This window comes from Pezoporus flaviventris, unplaced genomic scaffold (assembly GCF_033815535.1).
Source record: "Pezoporus flaviventris isolate CSIRO_AGI_PZ_B2104156 unplaced genomic scaffold, CSIRO_AGI_Pfla_v1 ptg000125l, whole genome shotgun sequence".
NCBI lineage: Eukaryota > Metazoa > Chordata > Aves > Psittaciformes > Psittacidae > Pezoporus > Pezoporus flaviventris.
In genome coordinates, this window is record NW_026892673.1 from 983,105 (window position 1) to 1,007,836 (window position 24,732).

Consider the following 24,732-nt stretch of genomic DNA (forward strand, 5'->3'; position numbering starts at 1 on the left):
AGCCCTCTGCCTTGGAGCGGCTCAACAGCTTGCTAGCCTCCTCTGGGAGAAGAATTCTCTGCAAACCCTACTGTACATGCAAGCAGGAGTATGTTCAGGCTCTCAGGCTGCAGACTTAAATTATAGGTTTAAACTAACAGTAATATGGATGACTTTAAATAACAGTAAAATACAGCAAACTGCTCTAAATTATTAACACGTAGAGAGAAAGGAATGTCCAGCTGACGGGGGAAAGAACATCACAGGATTGGTAACAACTAAGGAGACAACAAATAAGACCAAGAATGCCAGCCTTCAAGATAGCAGGATGGCACCCAAAGTGGAGTGAGACTGGAAAAGAACAGAAGCAAGGACATACCAACTGCTAACTCGGCACTAGGACCTTGCGAGTGCACGCAAGCACTGAGGTCATTTACTAAACACAGTGAGGAAAACTATTGGGGACCATGAGAGAACCCACTGTCCTTGGTTGAGCTGTAACAATTACTTTTCTACTTCTTAGTAGCTGGTGCAGTGCTGTGTTTTGGCTTTAGTCCGAGAACAACACTGATAACATACCAGTGTTTTATTTGTTGCTCAGTAGCACTTCCCCATCAAGTACTCTTCAGTTGCCCATGCTCTGCCAGTGAGGAGGGGCATGGGAAGCCAGGAGGGAGCAAAGACAGGACACCTGATCTAAACCAGCCAAAGGGGTATTCCATACCACAGCACGTCATGCCCAGTACAGAAACTGGAGCGAGTTACCCAGAAAGCCCCGATCGCTGCTTGAGTCAGGCTGGATATCGGTCGGCAGGTGCTGAGAAATTGTATTCTCTCCCTTTGTCATTTCCCTTATCATTATTATTAGTAGTGGTATCAGTAGCGGTTTTGTGTTATAACTTAGTTACTGGACCGTTCTTATCCCAACCCGTGGGAGTTACATTCTTTCCATTCTCCTCTCCATCCCTCCGGGAGCAGGGGGGAAAAAGCAGGGGAGTGAGCAAGTGGCTGCATGGTTCTGAGTTACCAGCTGGGCTTAAACCACGACCCCCTGTCGTGGTTTAAACCCAGTCAGGCAACTTGTTCACTCACTCCCAGTGAGTGGTGCCAGGCTGACAGCAATCGAGGGCCCCCCCCCGGGGCTCTCCCCTTCTCCGCTCCCGGATGAACGGGGAGGAGGATCGAAAGAGTGCAACTCCTACGGGTTGAGACAGTGATCCTCCCTTTCACCAGTATTATATATGAAAAACAATGATAACAGTACAGTATTCATTTACTGTCTGTTACCTTAATTCATTGCACAGCAAGGAACAAAATGGTATAATACAGAAAAGGGCAGAGATCAAAACCAGAGTTCTCTCTCCTAATTCCTAGCATTTGTTCTGAGCATGTCTTAGTACTCTGCTACAGCAGCCATTTTGATCTCAGCACGCTGGTTCTTCTGCGTGCCCTGATTCTGCTGGGTGGAGCCCTCAGCAGGACTAAGGCTAGCAAACCATCAAAAACAATGCTCTCCCCATAATGAAGACCTGCCAGGGAAGAGACAATCAGAAGGAAGAACTTGTTTGTGAAGGAAGGGCACTTTCCCAGGAACTTACAGCATAGATCACGGGACTTAAAAGACTTAGAGGATAACTTGGCCAGATTCTGGAATAACAGTAACAATCAGATACAAGATATCCTTCTAATTTTTCCCCCTTGTCAAGCTCATTGACAAACTTCTATCAAATTACAGATTCCTATAACACAGGAAAAATTATTTCCTTTTAATTCCCCCCCCCCCCCCCCCCAAGCATTAGCTGATGTGACTAACAAAAAGAGACAGAACCATGCTTTCTCTTCCTCCTTACGTTGTTACTCCCTCTGGCCTTGCTGGTGATGCTGGAATCACTGCTGGCCACTACCTCCACATCTTTTGCTGTTATCACTATGCAAGCAGAACTGTCATCACCAGAAAGGCAGCTTTTAAGGAAAAAAAAAAAACAGACAGGACTTACAGGAAGAGAACAGAAGTCAGAGATTGGCTACTCATGATTTTAACAGCAATGCAGGAGTATCTGTGCAACTAGGAAGTTTGCGCTGAATAACTGAAAATAAAAAGAAACTACTTTCAGTTAGGAGTATCCCTTCCCCATGTGCCACAGCTTTGAGAGCACCAAACACCTGGTTTGTTCAGCTTAAAATCCTCCAGTTTATTGGAATTGAGCACAAACCTACATTTGGTTGAAGTAGCCTTGACTCCTACGCAACATTAGAAGGTGCAAAGAAACCAAACTGTTGAACTTCATCAACAGTGCATGTTGCTCATGGTTCTCACAGCATCCTCTCTCAAAACTGTTAGCAGAGAACCTAAGAAAAAGCTATTCACATGAGCTCTAATGTTAAGAATCAGCACATGAAGCCAAGCATTACACCAATTAGTCTGATGTGGATTTGTATTACTCCCATGACAAATCCAGAGTATTCTATATGCATATGTTTTTTAACACATAAGCAGTAAAAGCATAGGTACTGTCCAAAACACATCAATGTATATCCACAAGTCAGCAGTTATGTAGAATCCTACCTCAGGATCACTTGTCCTGTTTTAAGTTATATGGAGAGAAATATCTGGACAATTGTGAGGTCTACCATACTGTGGACTGGTAAGTCACCCCTCAGGTAACTTGGGGCCCAGAAGAAGTCCAGCTGGAAGCTTACATGAGAATGCTAAATGATAAATCTCACCCAGTGCCCTGCTAATTAACCTCCATCCTGACCCCTAATGCCCACCATACAATCAGTCCTGTTCCCCTTATCTCTAAACAGCTCTGCCAATACTCCAGTTCCTGAGCAGCAAAGATAGCAGGCTGCACACATCAGCATCACAAAAGCTCTGAACCCCAGCACTGACTCACAACTACCACCTGAACTCAACGTGAAACTCATCAGCTTCCCAACATGCTTATCCATACACACCAGAACTAAGTTTTAATTATTTTCTAGTCACTCTCAGCCTTTCTTTAACATAGCAACAGGACAAGGGGTAATGGGTTTAAACTGAAACAGGGGAAGTTCAGTTTGGACAGAAGGAAGAAGTTCTTCCCTGTGAGGGTGGTGAGACACTAGCACAGGTTGCCCAAAGAAGTGGTAAACGCTCCACCCCTGGCAATGCTCAAAGTCAGGTTGGATGGGGCTTGGAGCAACCTGATCTAGTGGAAGGTGTCCCTGCCTGTGGCAGTGGGTTGGAACTGGGTGAACATTAAGGTCCCTTCCAACACAAACCAGTCTGGGATTCCATGAAAACTTACATGACTTGTTTCTCCTGTAGGGCTCCCAGAGAAATGCTCTGATGCACTGGCTTACCCAGAGAAGGTACCTTTTCCAGCCACTATGGGGCAGGCACCAGCAGTCCATTCAGGTCTCTGTTACATGAAATTGATGGTCTCTGGTTCTCATTCACTGAGCCTAGGGAAAAGCACAACCAACTGAGCACGCTATCCATTCAAAAGAAACAGCATTGTGCAAAACAGACTACCTCCAGATAGACTAGAAGAACCTGACAAAAACTATCAGGTAGAATATGCTTAATTAATTGGGAAAAGTATTATTCTCCAAAAAGGATGTGTTAAGAGATCCATGTAGGAAACTTATCTCCACAGAAACAAGGTAAATCATGGCTCTTTTCTTACATAAGCAAACCCAGCAGACAAAAAAAAAAAAAAAAACAAAAAACAAAAACAAAGAACAGGCATGAGGAACTTCCTAGGTTCAAGGAGCAAATAGTCTTGGATCAGAAAGACTAAGCTGGCAATTCAGATTAACTGAAACAAGTGCCAGACCAAAGCATTCTTCAAAAGTTGTCCTGGGTTCAGGTGTAACAGTTATTTTTCTCTTAGTAGCTGGTGCAGTGCTATTTTGGCTTTAGTCTGGGAAAAGTGCTGATAACACCAATGTTTTTAGTTGTTGCTAAGTAATGCTTACCCTGATCAAGAACTTTCTCAGTCTCATGCTCTACTAGGGAGGAAGGGCACAGGAAGCTGGGAGGATGCAAAGACGGGACACCTGAACCAAACTGGCCAAAGGGGTATTCCATACCACAGCACATCATGCCCAGTATAGAAAATGGGGGGAGTTACCAGACAGGCCCAGATTGCTGCTTGGGTCAGGCTGGGTACCAGTCAGCAGGTGCTACCTTAGCCCAGGCCCCCCAGCTGATAAACACTAAAATAGCAAATACTGGCTGCAAGGTGCAACATGCTGAAAATCTGAGACCAAGTGCAACATGCTGGGGTTGGCCTACACCTAGAGCCCTGCTCAATGCTATCCATCACTTTCAAGAGGAAAAAGATACCTCTGGATCTGATGGCAAAGCAACAGACAACAGCTACTCAACCCCCAAGCACAGCAGCTATAGCAACCCTAGTGAAAAGTACAGCAGCTACTCAAGCTCTGACTACAACAGACAACACAGCTACTCCAACTCCAAGTACAGTAACTACATCAATCCCAGTGACAAGTACAGCAGCTACTCAAACTCCGACAGCAAAAGACAACGCAGCTGCTGGTGCTACCCAAACCCCAAGCACAGCGGCTACACCAACCTCGACAACAGTTACAGCAACTACTCCAACCACAGTGATAATCACTGCTGCTAAAACTGAGGACCAATTTGTGCCAATACCAGTTGCCCCTGTACGCAAGGGGAAAAGCAAACAAGAGGCACAAAAAGCAACCCATGCAGTGAGGAAAGATGAAGAAACAATGCACTTACTACAGGGGACAGCATCTGAACAAAAGTTATTATTACACGAATCAGAGGAAGAAGTTTACCTCATGAAGTTTAACCATGCCAAGTGCAAGGTCCTACACCTGGGTTGGAGCAATCCCAGGCACAGCTACAGGTTGGGCAGAGAAGAGATTCAGAGCAGCCCTGCAGAGAAGGACTTGGGGGTGTTGGTGGATGAGAAAATGAACATGGGCCGGCAGTGTACGCTTGCAGCCCAGAAAGCCAACCGTATCCTGGGCTGCATCAAAAGGAGCATGACCAGCAGGTCGAAAGAGGTGATCCCGCCCCTCTACTCTGCTCTTGTGAGACCTCACCTGGAGTATTATCTGCAGGTCTGGTGTCCTCAACATAAAAAGGACATGGAACTGTTGGAACAAGTCCAGAGAAGTGCCACAAGGATGATCAGGGGACTGGAACACCTCCTGTATGAAGACAGGCTGAGGAAGTTGGGGCTGTTCAGCCTGGAGAAGAGAAGGCTGCGTGGGGACCTCATAGCAGCCTTCCAGTATCTGAAGGGGGCTTATAGGGATGCTGGAGAGGGACTCTTCATTAGAGACTGTAGCGACAGGACAAGGGGTAACGGGTTAAAACTTAAACAGGGGAAGTTCAGATTGGATATAAGAAGGAAATTCTTTCCTGTTAGGGTGGTGAGGCACTGGAAGGGGTTGCCCAGGGAGGTCGTGAATGCTCCATCCCTGGCAGTGTTCAAGACCAGGTTGGACGAGGCCTTGGGTGATATGATTTAGCGTAAGGTGTCCCTGCCTACGGCAGGGGGGTTGGAACTAGATGATCTTAAGGTCCTTTTCAACCCTAATTATTCTATGATTCTATTATTCTATTCTAAGAAGAAGAGGTGACTTCTTGACCATGGACCTCAACCGACCTATGGAATACACAAAAACAATTTACCCGTCATCCAGGGGAACACATAATCACCTGGTTGCTCGGATGCTGGGACAATGGGGCCGACAGTCACAAACTAGAAGGTAGGGAAGCTAAGCAGCTGGGATCACTTGCTAGGGAAGGGGGAATTTGTAAGCAGCAAGAAGCAGACAGGCCAACCCAATATGGGTGATAAGCAACTTCTCCTTTATTTGTGACACAGTTCACACATATATAGGAGTGGTATTCAGCCACTCCTTCTTGGCATAACAGTATTGGTTAGCCCCCACAGCTTCCTCCACATTCTCCTCCCAGGTCCGGTCTCCGGCCACCTGTGGGGGCCACCCCCTGCCTTGCTTGCACAGTCCTCCAGAACTCTATGGTTCTGCTCTTAGAGTCATTCTGCAACAATTCCCCCCTTTTTCTTTGTGCAAGCAAGGCATTATGGGTTATTCTGTTCACCTGTTTTATCACACAACTATAAGCAAGTCTAATAGCTACGATGATTAACCTAACAATGATACATAAGTGCAATACTTCAAACAACAGTGTTTGACTCAAACTGTAATGCCCCGTGAAGACAACCATCTAGTTATTAGGATATTGCTCATTTACTATTGCTGGGTAAGCTGAGCCAGGGTTCTCAGCTGTTCGTGTATTGAATTAGCATAATCAGAGAGACTCATACAACACATTCCATCAAACTCTTCACATCCATGTCCCTGTTCCAACAACAAAAGGTTCTGCAGTGTTGCATGTCTTACAGAGTCAACATTAAAACAAATCAGGAATTGCCTTCGATGTAGAACTGTCTGCTTAGCAACTCAGCAACCCAGTCTGCTTAGTTGAGCCAAGGCCCCAGCTGAAGCACTTACAGTGATTTGGCATATTATGATTGGATACAGGTTTTGAAGACCCTTAGTGACTAACATATAATTGGTTAAACACAGGTGTGAGAACTCAACCTTGAAAGCTTGCCAACAGTCCACAGTTCTCATTAACTTGGTGAATTCCAGCCTCTTATCTTGCTTGCTTAAGCTTCTTCAGGCCTCTCATGGCCTTGCTGTATCTTTCAGGACTATTCAAAGTTTATGTACCAATTATGCATTCTCCTGTGAGAACACTGTCTCCACATCTCCCCCCTTTTGTTTTATCCAGTAACAAGTTGCTACTACAGCAAGGCACACACACATTTACATTAGCAGAGTAACTATCACAGGGTGCAGCAGCATGTTGAAGATGCTGATGGCAGTGAAGGACTAGCCAAAGAAATTTCATACCAGTGGAATTCTCCCCCCCTCTTAATTTGTTCCATCACCTGCTTTATAACACTACCATTGTATTGAAATTTTTCTAGCTTTTGCCTTAGCATTTTCTAGCAGCTACTGCAAATTTCCATACTCTAACATCTCTTTTACAAGTGACAAATCTATACAATACAAGGTGTAGTTTCTTATTAGCAACTAGCTAGTAAATACAGGTGGTTTTATACACAAAATCACAAGCTCTAATAATAGCTACTTTACAAGCACACATATTCAGGATGTTACTTTTCAGTTGCCCCCAAGTGATGTTTTGCAGTTATTTGTTCTTTCTCTTCCTCCATCTCATTCTGCTTGGGGTATTCACGGTCAGCTCCTGTAGCTGAGGCATCAGGTTTATCCATTCGTCCGTCTGTCCAGCTCATGGCAAGGCTTCACAAACTTTGCAGACAGTCGCCATGGACCTGTAGGCAGGAGGGCACAAATATACCCCCTCCCCCAGGTTATCAGTTCTTCAGAAGTAGACAGGTTAAAGTTAAATGTAACATCATTACTCTCTCTCTCCCCCCTCTTTTTTTTTTTTTTTTGTCCCTGCAAAAGCTATCATTATTCCCACTACAGTCCCACGTACAGAACGTGGCACAAGGACCCTGTGGAGACTAACAGCAAACCAGCTCTGAGAAGCATCATTGCAGTGTGAGGTGGCAGGCTCAACCTTAGCGGGCATCCCCGCAAAGGCTCTGCCTCCCCCACATCGTATGAGGTTTGGGCTTTTATACTGACCAAAATGCACACTCATTCCGACACAGGTGGCCAGCCTGTGCTGGAAGAAGTGGCCAGCAGTATCTACAGAGGTCTCCAAGGGTTGATAGAAACCTGGACATACTTATATTTACCAACTTCTAGTACATGAGTATCACAGAGAAACTGTATGGGCTCCCCCTGTCAATTGCAAGAAAAAATCATAATATATACAGCTTGAGTTTAAGAGGATTTTAACGCATACGTGGTCACTGTTTGTCAGGCCTCCTTAACTATTTTGAGATCAAGAGCTTCCCACTCTTTAGCCCCCTGCTGTGTAGTAAACACAGGATATGCAAAGATGCCCATTGCAGAAAATTCCCCAGTAATGTTCACCTCTTTGGTTACCCATTGTTACAACTGAGCGTCTCCAGGGCCAGTAAGTCTGAGCAGACCGACCCGGGAGACGAAGAGTCAGGGTCTGGAAGCAGAGGATATAAATCTGGCTCGGATTCAGGGGATTCGGGGGCTGATCCTGCGCCGAACTCGGGGTCTCCGTTGCTCGCAGCTGTGTCTTTCTTATCAGATGTCTCTCGTTCGGTATGTAGCCATCGGCAGACCTGGCTCCTCCGTGACTGAGTTAAATTTTTTTTTTTTTTTTTTTTTTCACTCTAAGCGTAGTGGGTTGGAGAGGCTCGCGGTTCCTTTAAATCTCCCGCTAGCGCATGATCCCTATTTTCTACTGCGTGCTTCACAGTGGCGCCGCAATCGATCCGGCGCCGAGGCACCGCCCTCTTTCTTTCGGATTCCTCGACTTTTATCATACGTATCCCTTCTAATATACTTTCTCTGTCCTTTTCAAAGTCCCTACTTTCGGTACTGGGGTGGTGGGGGAGCAGGGGGTTACACCTCCTCCGTGGCACCTTCTGATGGAGGGGGAGAAAAGAAAGGGGGGGGGGTGCGGGGTGGGGGGGGTGGGAAACCCTGTGCTCCCGCGAGTTGGGGGGAACGAGTTGTAATCTTCCCCCGGTTTCAACCGACCGGGGACGTCTGTTCCTAGTTTCTCCGTTGCTACTGCGGCAGTTTTCTTTTCTGCCTTGTATCTTTTTATACAGTTCATTACTTCCCTCCGTGGTTTACCGAGTTTCTTTGCCTTTTTATCATCATTAAGCACTGAGTCAAATAGTTCATCACCAAACTTTCGCCACTCACTCTCCTCAAATATTATATTAGGATCTGCAAAAAAAATCTCTTAGCCTTCCCTACAGCCAGTAGACCTGCTAGCTGCTTTAGAGTCTCAGGCTCAATTCCCCGCTTTTATAAAAAGCACTGTAAAAAGTTCAGGGCTCAGTTCCCCGCTTTTATAAGAAGCACTGTAATAAGTCCAGGGCTACCTCTCGGTCCATTTTCATGGCCAGCCTTTTCCAGATCGTCTTTGTCATAAATTGAGACCACAACGGATCATAATCCAATTAAAATTTTATTAATTATAGCAAGTAGAATATGAGCAAAAACAGCGCTGGACGACAGGGGAGTCTGCGCTCCGCCAACTGCCGTACTGAGCAGTTCAAACAGCCCCTTTTATACATCTTTACTTCCGTGTTCATGAAGTAGTGGAGGTACTCTGTGCATGCTTCAGCTGTTGCTAGGGGGTCAACTTCTGTCTCCTGGTGGTCGTTGAGGCTGAAGTAAGAAGTCTTCCTCTTTTGTCCCATAGTTGACCTTCTACTCATATGTCCTTATATGGAGTTGTTTGTCTTATTTCTGCCAGTTCCTGGAACATCTTACAGTTATCTTTAGTCAACATCTGCTATGTTTGTATAAGCGGTAATTGGTTTAGTTTGTGTAAGCGATTGCGGTTATCTTATCTTGCACAAGCTGTGTCTGGTAACTGTTTGAGTAAGCGATTTCATATCTTCTGTTGCCTAACCTTTACATTGGGCTTAACATAAATCTTAATAAACAATACCCTTATCCTTAGTTTCTTACAATCCCCCCTTTTTCTTTTTATCCTATTATTGTTTATTAGACGCTACTTTCATTCTCGGTACTGCAAGCAATCCTTTTTCCACACTCCCAACATTTATCATAACGCTTACAATGCAATATCTCGCAATTACAAACAGAGTTTTTACGTGGCATAACACATTCACAATAATCTTCATTCTCATTATCTTCATCCTCATTAATAGATACACTCTTATATTTTGCCCCAGACCTCGTGGTTAAAATAAGCAGTTTAGCTATGTCAAACCGTTCTCTAATAAAGTGTAAAATATAGCGTAATATACAAGGCCCAAATATAAGTCCCAAGATCTACATAATAAGCGGTCCTGCTAAAGCAGACAACAAAGTGGTTAGCCAAGGTGAAACATTAAACCAGTTTTCATACCATGACCTGCCCGCCTCACGATCTTTCTTACGTTGATCTAACCTTTTCCGGAGTTCAGACATGGTGTCCTGGACTACTCCCGTATGGTCAGCAAAAGAACAACATTCTTCATTGAGAGCTACACATAACCCTCCCTCCTTTAAGAACAATAGATCTAATCCTCTTCTATTTTGCAGTACTACTTCTGATAAAGACTTTACTGAAGTGGCTAAATTTTGGATAGATTGTTCTATTTTTGCTAAATCCTCATCTACAGCCATCTGCAAACTTTGTAATTCCTGACCTTTTACTAGGGAGGCTATGCCTGTGCCTGCTCCAACTCCGCCCGCTATCAGCAGTGTAGCTAAGGTTACCACTGTAATTGGCTCTCGTTTTTGTCTATTCAGATCTCCTTCAAAATGGCGTAACACCTCCTCAGAGGTGTGATAGATCAGACGAGGAACAATAATCACCTGTACGCAAAACTGAGATTGATTAAACACTTTTAGGGATAGGCAAGGCATTACTCCGATGTCTGAACAAACCCATTTAGCACCTGGTGTTGGGATAACCCATTTGTCATTTTTATTCTTGTGTTTCTCTATAGTGTGTTTTTCTATAGTGACTGTTCGGTTGCACGAAGGCTGATACTTTTTGGGCACTGTACCTATACATTTTCCTTGGCCTGTTACTAATTGAATAGTAATGCCTTGCGTATGGTTTCTCTGGTCATCCCATGGGCATTCCTGTGGGTTTGAACCATTTGACCATTGAATCTTACCTAGTTTTCCAATTGCCTCAAAATATGGTGGCCTAACATTATAACATAACCAACATTCCTCAGTTAAATTTGGTTTGCTTTCATTAAGGGCATGTCCTGGGTTCAGCAGTAGCAGTCATTTTTTCCCTTCTTGGTAGCTGGTGCAGTGCAGTGTTTTGACTTTCGGCCTGGGAGCAGAACTGATAGCGATGTTTTGGTTTGGCCAAGGACTTTGTGAGCCTCATGCTCTGCCAGGGAGGAGGGGAAGCCAGGAGGAAGCAGAGACAGGACACCTGACCCAAACTGACCAAAGAGGTATTCCATACCACAGCACGTCATGCCCAGGAGGTAACTGGGAGTTAGCCGGAAGGGCTGGGGGACTGCAGGGTTGGAGGAGGTATCGGTCGGTGCTTGGTCGGGCTGAGGGGGGCGAGTTATTGGTCAGCTGGTGCTGAGGTGTTGTATTCTCTTTCCTTGTTATTTCCTTTATCATTATTATCATTGGTGGTAGCAGTAGTGATTTGTGTTATACCTTAGTTACTAAACTGTTCTTATCTCAACCCGTGGGAGTTGCATTCTTTTCGATTCTCCTCTCTGTCCCTCCAGGAGCAGGGGGAGGGCAAGAAAGGGGGGGAAGTGAGTGAACGAATTACCTGACTGGGTTTAAACCACGACAGGGCACGATAAGAGGCTTGCATTAGATTCCATAAGGGGTCTTTGGATTCTGACAACTCTAGATCCCTGGATACAATGCCATTAGTTGTTTTCGAAAGGGAGTCTGGAGAAGTGGGTGCGACACTTGTGGGGGCAACCTTTTCTTCAGAGAAAGTGGGTGGATTCAGGACCAGATTTGGTCCTACTGGTAAAGGATCATGAGGAAGCTTTTCTTTAACTATTCTAAAGCAACTTCCCCTATCCGCTCCTGATTCCCAATATCTAATTCCCCAGATACGGCCAACTAACCATGCATCATCTTGGGGTTCTTTTATAATGATTTCAATTCTGGTACAGGACACGCTGCCACAGGGTTTTCTAGGGTGTCCATCAAAATCATGCTTTGGGGGAGTGCAGCCCGGGGGTCCCCAAGTTACATCTATATATTTATCTCCCCGCGTTTTCCAATTTGAAGCAATAGTTTCACAACCCCAATAGCTACAGTAAAAATGACCTGGATAATTACAATAACTTCTGCCAGGGTTACTTGCTGGACATATATAAAATGCCTTGCATTGGGCCTGAAGCTTTGCTAGATCCGGGGTAAAAACAGGGGAGTCCTGTTCTATAGGTATCAGGGAATATAGATGCACGGAGAAATTCCACTTCCCTGGACCGATCTGAGTTTGAATTAATTTTGACTCTGGTAAATTATATAATTTCCAGGCCATAGGTTCATGAGGGTTTCCATTTGCTTGGGTTATTATCAATAACAAAACTAACGGTATACCAGGAAAAAGGGTGTCTGTCAATTTTGCCAATTTAAGTATATTTTTACCAGTCCTGGGGAAGTTCGGCCATTGCTGCTTTTGCGTCCCATTGTTCTGGTTCTTTTCTCCACAGTTTGTTCCTCCTCTGCCTCGCCCGTTGACTCGGTTGCTTCGAGCCACGGGGTGTACCATCTTCTTGGCAGCAAGGGAATTCTTCAGGAGAGTAGCTGTTTCGGGCTTTCTGCCTATTTACATAGGCTTCCCACTTTGCAGCTTTAACTAATGGGGCAAAGCAAGGCACGGTTAGTACTTCCCTTCTACACTTTATAACCAAAATTTCAGTTACAAAGGGGACTGGTTCGTTGGACTGGTAACAATAATATTGAGGGTTTACTCCTTTGGCAAAAATCTTCCATCACTCATGGGATTCCCGAATAATTTCTTGTTTAGACTCTAATTGTTTTAATTTCCACTCAGTGAGAGTTCTTTGGATTTTCCAACACTGTGTGCAAACTCCTATTGGAGGGTATCCATATTCACAGTGTGTCCACCATTTATCCTGGCATACCTTACACCTAAAACAAGCAAATGGATAACAATTGCAGTTCAAATTATTACACCTAATTCGTATATCTAGAGTACATATATTATTTACATCAGCATATCTTCTATATTCACTATTGTGTGGTTGCATAAGTTTAGCAATTTCCTTCAACACACTTTGTACGCTTCCATATATAATAGAAAAAAAGAGAAATAATTATAGCAAATATAAACAGCAATACACACTTTATACCAAAAGATAATGCGGTGAAATAATCAAATAAAGTCTCTATCATTACGTTATCTTTTCAGGGTTATCTTGGTGTCACCTGGAGTACTGATTACTTTCCAGTGGGGTCTCGTCACTGGGCCTTTAATGTGACTGGCATGAGTCCATCCACGCTCAGCAGTCCGGACAGCTGTTTCTGTTGTAAGCAAAACAAGATAAGGTCCCTCCCAATTGGGTTTTAGGGTTTCTTCCTTCCACACTTTAATCAATATCCAATCCCCAGGTTTAACATTGTGAATTTTTAAGTCCAAGGGGGTCGTTGCACAATCAGTCCATGTTCCCAAAGCTTGTTACGATGTTCTGCTAATTGTGAAACATATTCATTAATCACACGGTCTCGAATTAAAACATTTGTTTGTGGACTTTCAATTCTATAAGACATTCCATACACCATTTCAAACGCTGATATTCCTACATCTGCTCGGGGTCTGGTTCTGAGAATTAATAGTGCCATGGGTAGGCACTTAATCCATGATAATTTGGTTTCTATCATTAATTTAGTCAAAATAGTTTTGATTTCTCCATTCATCCTTTCAACTTTTCCCGAACTTTGTGGATGCCATGGTGTATGGTATTCCCACTTAATACCCAAGCTTTCTGTTAGATCTCTAACAATTTTTGACACAAAGTGTGTTCCTCTGTCCGAGTCGATTACTTCAGGTACTCCATATCGAGGTATAATGTGTTCAAGTAACACTTTAATAACTTGGTTAGCAGTTGCCCTGGAGGTAGGAAAAGCCTCAACATAATGTGTTAAATGATCCACCATAACTAATAAATATTTATAACGCCCTACCCTAGGTAGTTCAGTAAAATCTACTTGTATGTGTGAGAAAGGTCTGTATGCTGGGGAACGTCCTCCAAGAGGTCTTTGTCTCATGTTGTTTCTATTAACCTTTTGACAGGTCTCGCAGGCTGCCGTGACTGTCTTTGCTATATTATATACGCCTATACAGGCAAACTGTTGATTGAAATGATCAACTAACGCCTGGGTTCCCCAGTGTGTTTTACTGTGTATTTTTGAAAATATTTCGAGTGCTATGCCTTTCGGCAAGACTTCTCTCCCATCTGGCAATATGTACTTCCCATTTTGTTCCTTAGCTCCCATTTGTTCTAGTTTTTCCTTTTCTGCAGACTCAAAACTCAAATTTTTACTAACAGGTACTTGTTGCATAGTCAAAATCATACTATAATTGCCTGCCACTCGTTTTGCTTCTGTATCAGCTGCATTATTTCCCCTAACTTGATAACTTGTACCTCGCTGGTGTCCCTTTATATGTACAACTGCTATTTTATTCGGCATTTTCAATGCTCCCAGAACTTGCCGAATTAATTCCGGGTGTATCAGTTCCTTTCCCTGTGAGTTAACAAATCCTCTCTCCTCCCATATTTTTCCAAAAGTGTGTACTACTCCGAACGCATAGCGTGAGTCTGTATATATAGTTCCATCCTTTCCCTTCAGTGACACTAATGCCTTCCACAATGCATACAGCTCACAGGCTTGAGCCGACCAGCTGGCACTCAGGGGGCCTGATTCTATTGTCTTAAATTCTCCTTTTTCCAACTTAACGATGGCATATCCAGACAATCGTTTACCTTCCACTATTCGTGATGACCCATCTATAAATAATACTTCTCCACATTGTAGTTCTTCTTCTTCTAAATCTGGCCTAATGCGTGTCTGTTGTTCAATTGTTTGAAAACAATTGTGCAATAGTTCATTATCTTCTCCTGGGTATAAAAATTCAGCAGGGTTAACTGCTCCAATAGTTTTCAAAGATAGTTTAGGGGATTCTATAAGTATTCCCTCATACTTTAATAATCGGCTATCTGTAAGCCATTTTTCTGCTTTTTGTTGTAACACTCCCCTGATGTTATGAGGCGCATATAAGACAACTTCTCCATTAAAGGTAATGCGATTGGTTTCCTCAAGTAATAAGGCAGCAGCAACAATGATTTGTAAACAACTCGGCCAACCCCTGCTCACAGGGTCCAACAGTTTTGATAGGTATGCCACCGGTTTCTTCTGTCCGGCCCATTCCTGAGTTAATACTCCGAATGCCATTCCTTCATGTATGTTAACAAATAAATGGAATGGCCGCTTTAAATCTGGTAGGCTTAAAACCGGTGCTTGACTTAGCTCTCTTTTGAGACTGACAAACTGCTCTTGATCCTGAGAGGTCCACTTGGGTATTTTGTCTTTAGACAGTTGTTCATATAAGAATTTAACTTTAAAGCTATAGTTTTCTATCCATTGCCTACAATACCCAAATAGCCCTAATGCCTGCCGAATTTGCCTCTTAGTGACAGGCATAGGTAATTCCAAAATTCCTTTAATGCGCTCTGGATCCAATATCTTCTGGCCGTTAAACAAATAATGTCCCAAATATTTCACTTTTTCCTCCACAAATTGTAACTTTTCTTGTGATACCTGTAGGCCCTTTTGTGCAAGAAAGTTTAGAAGTCGAATGCTTTCTTTTCTTACATCCTCCTTATTATTCCCTGCTATGAGCAGATCATCTACATACTGTAACAGCACGTTCCCCGTTTGTACCTGGTATTCTTTTAAGAGCTCTTCAAGGGCCTGTCCAAACAGATTAGGGGACTCAGTGAACCCTTGGGGAAGCACGGTCCATCTCAATTGCTGTCTACGGCCTGTCTCTATGTCTTCCCATTCAAAGGCAAAATAATCACGGCATTCTTCTGCCAGTGGACAGGCCCAAAAGGCATCCTTTAAATCAGCCACACTATACCAGGAGTTATGGGGTCCTAGTTTGCTTAGCAGTGTGTATGGATTTGCTACTACAGGGAACCGGGTGATAGTTCTTTTGTTTATTTCCCTTAAATCATGTACGAGCCGATATTTCCCATTTGGTTTCTTTACAGGCAAAATGGGGGTGTTAAAGGGTGACATACAAGGCTCTAAGATTCCTTGTGCTAACAATCGATCAATTTCTGGTTTTAATCCTCTCCGTCCTTCTAGGGATATGGGATATTGCCTTACCCTCACAGGTATGTGGGGTTCGGAAATTTGGATTTTAATCGGTGGAATTTCCAGTCTACTAATTGTGTCCGGAGAGTACCAGACATCGGGGTTAATTTGTTTTTGATCATCCACGGTCAAAGGATAAGCAGACACTGTTAGCTCTTGATTTTTCACTTTAATTTCTAATTGCAATTCAACAATTAAATCTCGTCCTAACAGATTAAATTCTGCTTCAGGGACGAGCAAGAGTTCAGCCATTCCAAATTTATTTTCAGTTTCGAATACCACATTTTTGATTTTGCTTACTTTAAAGGGTTCTCCTTTTGCCCCAATTACTTGTACTTTTTCAGGGGAAACTTTACATCCCTCAGGTATTTGCTTAATAGTTGATTTTTCAGCCCCAGTGTCTACTAAAAAGGTGAACTCTTGTTTATGGGGACCTATTCTTAATTTTATCAAGGGCTCATGATGACTCCGGTCCCCTAAGATATAGAGCCCCTGACTCTCCTATTCCGTTTTCAACATTTCCTCATCCCTGATCCTTTTTCTGCAATTCTTCTTTATATGTCCCTTCTTTCCACAGTAAAAACAATATCTCTGTTCCTTCTCTACTACGACGTTCCCTTGTTTCGTTCCAGCAGATCTGTGTTCACCAGTTCTCCCTTTGCGATCCTCTCTGACCGCTGCTACCATCATTTTTACTTGTCGCTTGCTGCTCTCTTCTTCCCGCCTTACGTAAACTTTCTGAGCTTCTCTCAGTAATTCATCCAGCCCTCTATTCTGCCAGTCTTCTAACTTTTCAATCTTCTTTCTGATATCTTCCCATGATTTTGCCACAAACTGAGTTTTGAGGAGCGCTTGCCCTAAAGGGTCGTCTGGATTTACCCCAGAGTACAGCTGAAGGGCTTTCCTCAGTCGTTCTAGCCACTCAGTAGGGCTTTCATCTTTCTTTTGCATTTCATTAAATGCTTTATTGATATTCTGGCCACGGGGTACTGCTTCTCTAATTCCCTGAATTACTATAGTTCTCAGGTCCTGCATATGAGTTCTATGTACCGGATCTTGATTATCCCAATTAGGTCTTTGGAGTGGCCATTTAATATCTGCTTGGGGTCCCTGGACATGTTGAGCATCCCACAGTCTCATTCCTGCTCGTCTAATCATATCTCTTTCCTCAGTAGTAAATAATTGACCAAGGATAGATTGCATCTCATCCCAAGTATAAAGGTTTGGTCCCAAAAATTGATCTAATCTTTCTGCCACTCCGAGTGGGTCCTCAATTAAGTTTCCCATCTCGGTTCTTTTAAAATCTCGTAGGTCAGCCGGATTTAAGGGTACGGAAATATATCCGATCACAGGTTGAGGTCCCCCCATGGGTATTTCCCTTAGGGGGTACATCTGAGCTGCCCCTTTTTGACTTCTAGTTACGCGTTTAGGAGGAGGGGGAGACTCTTGTTCCGACTCTGGTGGGGGAGTGGATGCTCTGGGGGCCTCTGGAGGGGCTGTGGGAGCAGGAGGAGGAATGTAAGGAGGGGGGTTAGAAGGGTTTCGTCTAATTCTTCCTTCTTTTTCTTTTGTTTAGTTTTTATTTCATTCAGCGGGTAAAGTCTAGCTCCCGGTCTTTCTAGCCATACTTCCGCATATTGACTCTCCTCCGGGTTAAGGGTTTTTTTATTATTAACCCAGAGGTTTAATTGCTGTCTTACCCAATCTTCTTCTGACCCATAGACTGGCCAAAAGACATTTTTAGAAATCTTCTTCCCTCCCCATATCTTAGTACAATATTCTATCATTTTTTGTTTATCTTTTCCTAGGGTTCCAAGGAAATATCTCCAGTTGTCTAAGATATATGCCAGAGGGGTATTCTTAGGTACAATGGGTACCCTTCCCATGGGAGTCGAAGGCTTGCTGCCCTTCGCCCCCATCTTCTGGAATATCCACAAACATACTCACTCGCTCCTCTTGTTCCTGGCCCAGTCCCTCGTGGGATATGGGAGACGCAGTACTTAAGAGTCCACACTCGCTTGGTTCAGTATATCGAACCTCTCACTCGTTATATTCCAGGAAACCCAATCCCGCCCGAATGGCAAACCTGCGAACAACTTTGCAATATACTTACGCATCCTGCGTCTTCGTCCGGACTCCCGTGCACAGAATTTTATGGGATTTTACCGGTTTCTCCTTTGCTCATTATTCTAGAATTTAGGTTCGTCGGTAAGGTTGGGGTGAGCTGTTGGTCGCGGGGCCGCAAAATGTCGCGGGGCACCTCCCCGGAGGACCAAAGCCCACCGCTCCTTATCCGAGTCATGGCACCAGAAAATTGTCATAAATTGAGACCACAACGGATCATAATCCAATTAAAATTTTATTAATTATAGCAAGTAGAATATGAGCAAAAACAGCGCTGGACGACAGGGGAGTCTGCGCTCCGCCAACTGCCGTACTGAGCAGTTCAAACAGCCCCTTTTATACATCTTTACTTCGTGTTCATGAAGTAGTGGAGGTACTCTGCGCATGCTTCAGCTGTTGCTAGGGGGTCAACTTCTGTCTCCTGGTGGTCGTTGAGGCTGAAGTAAGAAGTCTTCCTCTTTTGTCCCATAGTTGACCTTCTACTCGTATGTCCTTATATGGAGTTGTTTGTCTTATTTCTGCCAGTTCCTGGAACATCTTACAGTTATCTTTAGTCAACATCTGCTATGTTTGTATAAGCGGTAATTGGTTTAGTTTGTGTAAGCGATTGCGGTTATCTTATCTTGCACAAGCTGTGTCTGGTAACTGTTTGAGTAAGCGATTTCATATCTTTTGTTGCCTAACCTTTGCATTGGGCTTAACATAAATCTTAATAAACAATACCCTTATCCTTAGTTTCTTACATCTTCTTCTGGGTCGTCCTGTAACCTCGGTCTCCGGATCGGCCTCCCGACGCAGCAGTGTCTGGTTCGCCCCAGCAGCGGATTTCTTTCGGTTAGTCCAAGGATCTGGGTCCATCACGCCACCGCAGCAGTATTGCCCGTGCTTCCCGGCAGCTGCCGCTGGCGCCGCTCACTCGCCGTTCCGGGTCCCTGTCAACCGGGGCCCTGTATTCCGGGTCCCCGTCGGCCGGGGCCCTGTATCCGGGTCCCCGCTAGTCGGGGCCCTGTATCCTGGGTCCCCGTCGGCCGGGGCCCTGTATCCGGGTCCCCGTCGGCCGGGGCCCTGTATCCCAGGTCCCCGTCGGCCGGGGCCCTGTATCCGGGTCCCCGCTAGTCGGGGCCCTGTATCCCGGGTCCCCGCTAGTCGGGGCCCTGTAATCCGGGTCCCTGTCGACCGGGGCCCTGTATCCCGGGTCCCCGTATCCCGGGTCCCTGCTAGTCGGGGCCCTGTAATCCGGGTCCCCGCTAGTCGGGGCCCTGTAATCCGGGTCCCCAGCGACCAGGGCCCTGTAGTCCGCGTCCCTGTTCGGGCGCCATTTGGAAGTGGCGAGGAGAAGCAGACAGGCCAACCCAATATGGGTGATAAGCAACTTCTACTTTATTTGTGACACAGTTCACACATATATAGGAGTGGTATTCAGCCACTCCTTCTTGGCATAACAGTATTGGTTAGCCCCCACAGCTTCCTCCACATTCTCCTCCCAGGTCCGGTCTCCGGCCACCTGTGGGGGCCACCCCCTGCCTTGCTTGCACAGTCCTCCAGAACTCTATGGTTCTGCTCTTAGAGTCATTCTGCAACAGGAATTGACAAAGCAATTGCAGAAGAGTAAAGGTCCCTCAGTCTTTGAAGACAGCTATTGGCAGCTGTGAAAGAAAGGTTTCCATACAAGGACGATGTTATGAGTCATTCAGCCAAGTGGACTACACTAGAAAAAGGCATCCAGTCTCTGAGGGAATCAGCCATTGTAGAGATGACCTACTGCAGGCTGGACGCTGGGAATGCATCTGTAGATCCAGATGAAGTCAAATGCACATGACCCATGTGGTGGAAATTTACGAGGAGTTCACCATCATCATATGTCCACTCATTGGAAGCAATAACCTGGCATGCCATAGCACCACCAACAGTGGATAAAATGATTCATAAACTCCAAGAGTTCGAAGACAATCTCACCCCTTCCATCATTTCAACTGTGGAAAAACTGTCCCAGGAGTTCAAACAATTGAGAGACGATCTACCTGATCTATCCAGCTCCTCACGTGTACCAGCCCATGTCTCAGCTATTAACAAAAGGCATCCCAACCCCAACAACAGACACTGCAGCCACTCCAACCACAGAAACAGACATTACAGCTAAATCAAAGGACCAACCCGTGCCAATATTGGTTGCCCCTATAAGCAAGGCGAAAAGCAAATGAGAGAGCAACTTGTGCAGTGAAGAAAAATGAAGACCCAGTGCACTTACTACAAGGGACATCATCTGAACAGGGGTTATTACAACAGAAATCAGAGGAAGAGGAAGAAGAGATTACTTCTCAATCCCCGACCTTGACCAAGCTGTGGAATATGTGAACAGTTTTCAGGTGTCTTCCAGGTGAGCGTTGGTGGTATAGTGGTTAACACAGCAGCCTTCCAATATCTGAAGGGGGCCTATAAGAATGCTGGAGAGGAACTCTTCATCAGGGATTGTAGCAATAAGACAAGGAGTGGATACTGTCCTGGGTTCAGCTGTAACAGTTATTTTTCTCCTTCTTAGTAGCTGGTGCAGTGCTGTGTTTTGGCTTTAGTCTGAGAACAATGCTGATAACACACCCATGTTTTCAGTTGTCGTTAAGTAATGCTTACTCCAATCAAAGACTTTTCAGTCTCATGCTCTGCCAGTGAGGAGGGGCACAAGAAGCAGGAAGAAGCAGAGACAGGACACCTGACCCAAAGTAGCCAAAGGGGTATTCCATACAACATCACACCATGCCTAGGACAGAAACTGGGGGGTTATCCGGAAGGCTCAGATCACCGCTCAGGTCAGGCTGGGTAAACATTGGCAGGTGGTGAGCAATTGTATTCTCCCCTTGTTATTTCCCTTATTATTATTACTGGTGGTAGCAGTAGTGGTTTTGTATTATACCTTAGCTACTGGACTGCTCTTATCTCAGCCCGTGGGGTTTACGTTCTTCCCATTTTCCTCCCAATCTCTCCAGGAGCAGGAAGAAAAGTGGGGAATGAGCGAGCGGCTGCGTGGTTCCAAGTTACTGGCTGGGCTTAAAACATGACAGAAGCCCAGGGTATTACAGAAACCACAATTAGAGAGGACTTTGACCACAGCAACTTGATACCAGACAGGACCAGCCTTACACATTCAATTCATGAGGCTTCTTATATTCTCTTTCACAAGTCTTGAAGGACCCCCAGCTTCCCTTTCCCGACATCCTTACAGGATTTTCAGAGGCTTTCAGTTAACAAACTTGCTCTTCACCTTATTATGTCCAGTTCTTTCAAATCTATCTGCTATTACCCAGGCAGTGATTTCTGCTGAGAACAAGCACAGGTTCCTTACTGCTTGACTTACTGTCCAATTGCTCCTTTTCCTCTCAGCTGTCTTCTTGGGTGCTAGAGTTGACATAGGAATGAATAGGAAAGAAGAAAAATTAAAAGAAAGGAGCCACACTCAATAAATACCACCTTTGCTTCAACCGCCAAGAAAGCTGCTTCACAGGAAATTCAAATCATCTTCAGAAAACAGAAACAACTCCAACCATTCCCCAAACATGACACATCCCTTCATCTCAGAAACTGCTTGTGAAACAGGTGCTCCCCATCTCTGCTCTGACTTTTCAGTCTTTCAAGTACAGAGCATTGTACAGCTGATTCCCAAGCCTGCTGCTGTTCACCACAAGTGTTTTTACAGGCAGAAGGGAGTCTACTGAACTCTGAGCAAAGAAGTAGAATAGCTCAAGGCAAAGGAAGAACACTCACAATCATTTTAAGGGAAGTATTTATGATCCCAGTTCACAATAATAAAAAGGGGAGCAAGAAACCTGTGGAAAGGAAGAAGCTCTTCCCTGTGAGGGTGGTGAGGCACTGGCACAGGTTGCCCAGAGAAGCTGTGACTGCCCCTTCTGGACAAGCCTGGAGCAACCTGCTCTAGTGGAAGGTGCCCCTGCCCATATCAGGGGGTTGGAGCTATATGAGCTTTAAGGTCCCTTCCAACACAAACCAGTTTGGGATTGTAAAATTAAGATGGCATTGATCTCAAAGATGCCTAGCAGCCCCTTCCACTGAGCCCAATAAGACATCTGGGGAAAACTCCAAGTGTTCTGAATAAAAGAGGCTTGGGTGGAGGAGATCAGCATTGACAGCTCCCAGAGCAATACCTCTAGGATAACAAGAGCCAAGAGAGCCACAGCAGTGAGGTTTGTCTCCCCACTGCTCCCACTCTGCTCAGCCACGAGAACCCTCCCCAACCAACAAGTCCCCTCACACGGGGTTTCTGCTCTTCTCCTCATCCGGCTACACTCCCCGAGCATACCTCGGGGGCAGTAGCAGGGCCACTCACCCTAGGCGGGACGGTTCTGGGGGAGGGCGATGCCGCCGGGGCCCTAAGAGGAGATGAGCCTCGCCCATCCCCGGAGACCCTGCGTAGGAGAATCCCACAGCCCCAGAACAAGGCAGCACGGCGTCTCCGGCCAGGCCAGGCCAAGCCCGGCCCGTTGCCAGCAGCCTCCACGCCCCTCACTTCACAGCTGGTCCAGCTTGAGGATGTCCCGCAGGTGCTGGGTCGCGTCCTCTACACCGATGCTGGAGGATGAAGAGACGATAGCGCTGACTGCGGGGTAGGGGGAACGGGACACAACCCTACCCAACCCATTGCCTGCCCAGCTACCTCCCACGCTACAGCCGCTGAGTTGTCCATGCCCCCATCTATACTTCCACCTCCGGCACAAGCCCTGATTGGTGAAATGGAAACCGCCGCCGGGATAAAGGGTTCCGGGCGTGGCGTAGGAGGAGCTATCCTGAACCCAGTGCCTCTTCTCAGCGAAAGCAATGCCGGGGTTGGAACTAGGTGTGGTGGAGGAATTGGTTGTTGCAGGGCTCAAGGGTTTACACCGGTTCGTCCTTTCGAGGCATCTCAAATCAGACTGGTTTGTGTTGGAATGGACCTTAAAGTTCATCCAGTTCTAATCCCTTGCCATGGCCAGGGACACCTTCTACTAGAGCAGGTCGCTCCAAGCCTTGTCCAACCTGTCCTTGAACACTGCCAGGGATACTGCAGCCACAGCTTCTTTGGACATCCTGTGCCAGGATTTTACTACCCTCGCTGTACAAATGTTTTTCCGCACATCCAGCCCGAATCCCCCCTCTTTTAGTTTAAAGCAGTTACCCCTCATCCTGTTGCAACAGGCCCTGCTCAAAAGTCTCTCCCCATCTTTCTTATAGACCTCTTTTAAGAACTGAAAGGCCGCAATAAAGTTTCCCTGGAGTCTTATCTTCTCCAGGCTGAACAAGCCCAACTCTTAGCCTTTCCTCGCAGGAGAGGTGCTCCATCCATCTGATTGTTTTTGTGTCCCTCCTCTGGACCCTCTCCAATAGGTCCATGTTTTTCCTGGACTGAGGACTCCAGAGCTGGATGCAGACTCCAGGTGGGGTCTCATCAGAGCAGAGTAGAGGGTCGGAATCACTTCCCTTGACCTGCTGGACACGCTCCTCTGGCTGCAGCCCAGGATACAGTTGGTTTCTGGGCTGCAAGCGCACATTGCCCACTCATGTCCAATCTTTCATCCACCAGTACCCCCAAGTCCTTCTCCGCAGGGCTACTCTCAATCTTTCCATCCCTCAGCCTGTAATGATTCCAGGGGTTGCCCCAACCCAGGTGCAGGACCCTGTGGAGACAGTGTTCTCACAGGAGAATGGATATTTGGTACATGAACATAATCCTGAAAGATACAGCAAGGCCATGAGAGGCCCGAGGAAGCTTAAGCAAGCAAGATAAGAAGAAGCTGGAATTCACCAAGTTATGAGAACTGTGGACCGTTGGCAAGCTTTCGAGGTCAAGTTCTCACACCTGTGCTTAACCAATTATATGTTAGTCCCTAAGGGTCTTCAAGACATCCCTGGAGACATTCAAAACTCGCCTGGACACATTCCTGTGTAACATTATCTAGGTGTTCCTGCTCTGGCAGGGGGATTGGACTAGATGATCTTTTGAGGTCCCTTCTAATCTCTAGCATACTGTGATACTGTGATAATATGCCAAATCACTGTGTTTGTAAGCAATAGTATTTAAGGAGTTAAAGCTTTGCAATAAACAGCTTTTGGTCTGATCATATTGATCTCTGACTGAGTCCATATTTTTTCTGCAGCAGGACCCCACACTTGGCACCATTGAATCTCATGAGGTTTGTATGGGCCCACCATTCGAGCCTGTCCAAGTCTCTCTGGATGGCATCCTGTCCCTTAGGTGTGTCAACTGCACCACTCAGCTTCATATCATCTAGATATTAGATTTTCATTTAGATTGGATATTAGGAAAAACTTTTTCACAGAGAGGGTGCTCAGGCATTGGAACAGGCTGCCCAGGGCAGTGGTGGAATCACTGTCCCTGTAAGTGTTCACACACCATGTAGATGAGGCCCTCAGTGACATGGGCTAGTGGTGGCCTTGGCAGTGCTGGGGAATGGTTGGACTTGATCTTAAAGGTCTTTTCCAATCTGTTTGATTCTATGATTTGCAAACTTGCTGATGATGCACTCAATCCCACTATGTCGCTGATGAAGATATTAAACAGTACTGGTCCCAATATGGACCCCTGAGGGACGC

General features: G+C 45.5%; 1 long non-coding RNA gene across 1 annotated transcript; it reads right to left on the bottom strand.

Annotated features, from left to right (window-relative positions):
- Nucleotides 1-1,822: 1,822 nt before the first annotated feature.
- On the bottom strand, nucleotides 1,823-22,750 carry LOC133282495 (uncharacterized). The gene is made up of 3 exons (XR_009747645.1): nucleotides 22,652-22,750; nucleotides 3,270-3,426; nucleotides 1,823-1,941 (listed from the first exon to the last, which is right to left on the bottom strand). It is a non-coding gene; the product is annotated as an uncharacterized LOC133282495 (long non-coding RNA).
- Between the last annotated feature and the right edge of the window lie 1,982 nt (nucleotides 22,751-24,732).